We start from the raw sequence: 4,902 nt of genomic DNA on the forward strand, positions 1-4,902 counted from the left end.
CTAAAGACTTCTAAAGAACTACTAAAAACAGTAAGCAAATACAGTAAAGTTTCTGGATATAAAATGATGTTCAAAAATCCACAGTGTTCCTATACGCTAATAATGAAGTGTCAGAAAAAGAAATGGAAAAAATAATTTATTTTGCAATTGCAACAAAAAGAATAAAATAAATTCCAAGGAATAAATTTAATGAAACATGTGAAGGACCTATATAATGAAAACTATAAGACCCTATTAAAAGAAATCAAAGAAGAAGAATATACAAAGAAATGGAAAGTAATTCCGTGTTCTTGGATTGGAAGAATCAACATAGTTAAAATGACCTTACTATCTAAAGCATTATACAGATTTCATGCAAACCCCATCAAAATCCCATCATCATTTTGTAAAGAAATAGAACAAAAAATCATCAGATTTGTATGTAAGCACAAAAGACCCCAAACTGCCAAAGCTATCCTCAGAAAAAAGAACGAGGCTGGAGGCATAACTCTGCCCAACTTCAAATTATGCTATGAAGTGACAATAATCAAAATGGCATGGTATTGGCAGAAAAAAACACACAGACCAGTGGAAAGAATCGACAGTCCAGAAAGAAACCCATGTTTATGTGGGCAAATAATTTTCGACAAAAGAGCCAAAAAGAAAAGAAAGCCTCTTCAATAAATGGTGCTGGGAAAACTGAGAAGCAATCAGCAAAAGAATGAAACTAGACTGTTGTCTATCACCACACACCAAAATTAACTCAAAATGGATTAAGGACCTGAATATAAGACCTGAAACAATAAAGTGCATAGAAGAAAACAGAAGAACTAAACTCATGGTCCTTGGACTTAAAGAAGATTTTATGAGTTTGACCTCAAAGGCAAGGGAAATAAAAGCAAAAATAAATGAATGAGACTATATCAAACTAAAAAGCTCTGCACAGCAAAAGAAACTATCAACAGGTAAAGAGATGACCATCTGAATGGAAAAATATATTTGCAAGCAATGCCTCTGATAAGGGCCTAATATCCAAAATATACAAAGAACTCATACAACTCAATAACAACAAAAAAAAATGATCCAATCAAAAAATGGGCAGAGGATCTCAACAGACAGTTCTCTCAAGAAGATATACAAATGGCCAACATATGAAAAGATGTTCAACATTGCTAGCTATTACGGAAATGCAAATCGAAACCACAATGAGATACCATCTCACACCTGTTAGAATAGCTGTTATCAACAAGACAAGTATTAACAAATGTTGGAGAAGATGCAGAGAAAAAAAAAGCCCTCATACACTGCTGGTGGGACTGCAAATTGGTACCCTCAGGCACTGTTGGTGAGACTGTAAATTGGTGCAGCCACTATGGAAAACAGTATGGAGTTTCCTCATAAAATTAAAAACAGACCTACCATAGGACCCAGCAATTCCATTTGTGGATTTTTATCCAAAGAATAATAAACACTAATTAGGAAATGTATATGCAGCACAATGTTTATTACAGAATTATTACAATAGCCAAGATATGGAAGCAACCTAAGATGAAAGAATAAAGATGTGGTACATATATACAATAACTATTACTCAGCAAAAAGACTGAAATCTTGCCATTTGTATTACGCTAAATGAAATAAATCAGAGTAAGACAAATACTCTTAGATTCCACAAATAAGTGAAATCATGGGTGAAAAAGGTAAAATGGATTAAGATGTACAAATTGACAGTTACTAAAATAGTCACAGGGATATAAAGTACATCAAAGGGAATATAGACAATAATATTGGAATAACTATGTATGGAGTCAGATGGGTAATAGATTAATTCATAAGGTATATAAAAGTCCAATCACTATGTTGTACATCTGAAACTAATATGACTGTCACCTGTAAATGAAAAATAAATTTAAGAATCACACACACATATACACATACATACACACACATAAGAGAACATTTCCATTTCTCTCCCCATAAACTATAGTTGCTTTTACATTTTCCTAAATTTATTGAGAATGTGAGAATTATTTATAACACATATATATAAAAAGATTCTTTTCAGAGAATCTCAGCATCTTTAAAAAAGCAAATCGTACTCCTCTTTGAATGAGATTTAACAACTGTTAAGTTTCATAAATGAAACCACATTGAAAAACCACTTGCTTTGGACAGGCTAGTAATCATTTCAAAACCACCCATCCATATTTCAGATGAGGAAGGCTTGTATTAAATTCAAGTCTTGCTTTCCCTCTTAAGTATTTACTGTGTAAAACACCTTCTATCTAAATATGGCTAGAGTAGGAATGTGATGAGTTAGCCTTCAATAGCTACTAGTTACCAGGCCTTGGGCAGGTCACTTGGCCTTGCAGACCTCAGCTTTTCCCTTCCTGACAAGAGATAGACATTTGGTAGAAACAGCTTCCCCAACCAGAACTTAAAGTCCAAAACAACAGAGGTGTTTTGTTTTCTTTCTACTATTATATTCTCTACTGTATACCTAGAACAGCACCTAGGACATGGTAGCAGCTCAGCAAATGTTTGTTAAATGTCTATTAATAAAGCCTGACCTCACAGAGTTGCAATGATTAATAAACAGAATTGAAAGTAGTTTCCAAACTAAAAGGAATCACAGAATAAAGAATTATTATTTTTATTAGTGATGTACCTCAAAGAAAAGCTGTTTTTAATGTCAGCATTAAAGAGAATTAGAACAGCAAAACCTAAATGGAATTAATCTTCTATGCCTCTATGATCCCAGGCACTTTGCTCTTCTCTCCATCAGTACGTTTTCTTATGGCTAACACCATTTTCTGAACGCTCTGAATTCTTAGGACAACTCAATAAAGCAGGTACTAGAAGGAGACCCATTTTAAACATGAGGGAAGTGAAGCTTGGAGATGAAGAAACTTATTGGAGGCTGCATGGGTCTCTAAGCAGCAGACATTATTCCAGTTTCAGTCTGACTTCTCATACAGACAGTTGTATGCAACAGCAGGCTGCACAGCCTCTTTCCCAACACCATGATAAATAGCTTGACACCCCACTGAATTCTGCATTACAGTTAGTGGAAATGGTCAAATATCCGGATTTTGAAAAACACTGATTGTAAACATATCTTGTTTGGAAAACAGTTTCTATCAAGTGCCAGAAAGAGAACACATAACTTTGATTCAGTATTTCCCATTTGGGAATTTATTCCAAGGAAAGAAAAGGCTGTATACTCACTCAATAATAGTCACTCACTGCACGATTTAAGAGGAGGAACACTGGATACATGGAAAGGTTCCATAATGGAGTAGTTAAGTAAAACTCTAAATATATAATCAATATTTTAAAAACTGTAAATATTCGGAACTATGTAAAAGTGCTGTTAGTGAATAAGAGCAGCATAGAGTCTCTAATCAAAACTGTGTAATAATGGTACAGCCCAGGACAGGGCAAGAATACAGACAAGGGTATGTATGACTCAGTGGGTTTCATAATGTGGGATTAATTTTTATTTGTGCATCTAAATTTTTTTAACTTTAGAATTCACGCTTCCTCATGTCCCAAATTCCCATACCGCATTTCTTTTGTTTCTTACAAAAAGCTAAACACCCAAACTGCTTCAACATTAAAATGAAGGAAAATCTGTCATTAATGTAATATATTGGGGAAAAACGTTTTAAAGCAGAATATCTAAAAATTACATCGAAGTCTTCCCTCAAACTCTGCTGGGTGAACTCTTGAGTGGCATAAAAACATCGTTTGGGGGTGGTATAGAAATGTCCGCGATTAGCAAAGCCAGTCAAATTAAAATTAGAGGCCCTGTCGGATTGGGAATCGGTGATGACAGAGTTTGAGGCTTGTTTAGCTGCCCAGCCGTAGGTCCCATAATCAGGGCTTAACATCGGCGCCAGAAGAGGGGTAGCCCCCAGGCCTCGCGCCAGGCCCAGGCCCCGCGGACCCGGACAGGAGAGGAGGGAGGGAGGAAGCAGCGGCGGTGGCGAGGCCGAGGGTCTCAGGGCTGCATTCCCTAGCCGCCGCCCTGAGACCGCGACCCGTCCGCCAGCCGGCGCCGAGGGACTCCCCGCCCCTTGCACCTGCGTCCCCAATGCGGAGCCCGCTGGTCCACGCCGCCACTCGTTGCTGGCCCCCGCCCGCCTACCTGGCCCCGACCCCAGCCCTGGCCCCGTCGCAGCCTCGGCTGTTGAAAGAAGAAAGGACCGGGTCTCCAGGCGACGTCTCTTAAGAGCAAAATGGCGACTCCATGCGCAAGTAGGACGTCTGCAGAGACTGCGAGGCCTGTGGGCGGGGCCGCAAGCGAGGCAGGGGGCGGGGCCAGGAGCTGGAACGGCTGAGGCACCTGGCTCCGGGCTGTGGGCGTGGCCCGCCGAGAGAAAGGAAAGGCGCTTTCTGGCCTGGCCTGAGAAGGGGCACAGGCTAGCGCAAGGGGTGGGGAGATGGGCGGGGCCGTGCCTCATTGCCCGCGATGCTGCTAACCCCACGACAGCTGTGAAAGCGAAAGGCAGGTTTCAAGGAATTTGAGTGTGCACTGAGTATGATGTTTGGAATTACAAATGTCTGGGTTCAAGTTTTCAGTGGCCTGTAACCTTGGGCACAGTCACTTCTCTCTGGGACTCTATTTCCTCACTTGAAAAATAGATATGATAGTACCACCCATCTCATAGGGTGGTTGTGCCGATTAAATGAGGTAACACCTGCAGAGCTTTCAGCAGTTCCTGGCATATAATAAACGCTCAGTTATTATTATTGTTTGCTTTATTGCCCTTTCTTCTTTTATTATAAAGGAATTGTGCTTTTGATATCTATTGCATGAATTCTTTATAATTTAAGTATGTTTACTCTTTATTATATTTGTAACATAATAATAGCAAACACATATGTAGCACTTACCCTGTGTCAGGCCAGGTTCTCTTA

General features: G+C 39.3%; 1 protein-coding gene across 1 annotated transcript in view; it reads right to left on the reverse strand.

The window, feature by feature from the left end:
- The window catches only part of PRPSAP2 (phosphoribosyl pyrophosphate synthetase associated protein 2), a 56,144-nt gene extending 51,881 nt beyond the window's left edge, over window positions 1–4,263 (reverse strand). Inside the window, exon 1 of the mRNA XM_023529925.1 lies at window positions 4,130–4,263. The gene's annotated coding sequence lies outside the window, so the exon portion shown is untranslated. The remainder of the gene's footprint in view (window positions 1–4,129) is intronic.
- Between the last annotated feature and the right edge of the window lie 639 nt (window positions 4,264–4,902).

Source organism: Pteropus vampyrus, unplaced genomic scaffold (genome assembly GCF_000151845.1).
Source record: "Pteropus vampyrus isolate Shadow unplaced genomic scaffold, Pvam_2.0 Scaffold44, whole genome shotgun sequence".
Classification (NCBI taxonomy): domain Eukaryota; kingdom Metazoa; phylum Chordata; class Mammalia; order Chiroptera; family Pteropodidae; genus Pteropus; species Pteropus vampyrus.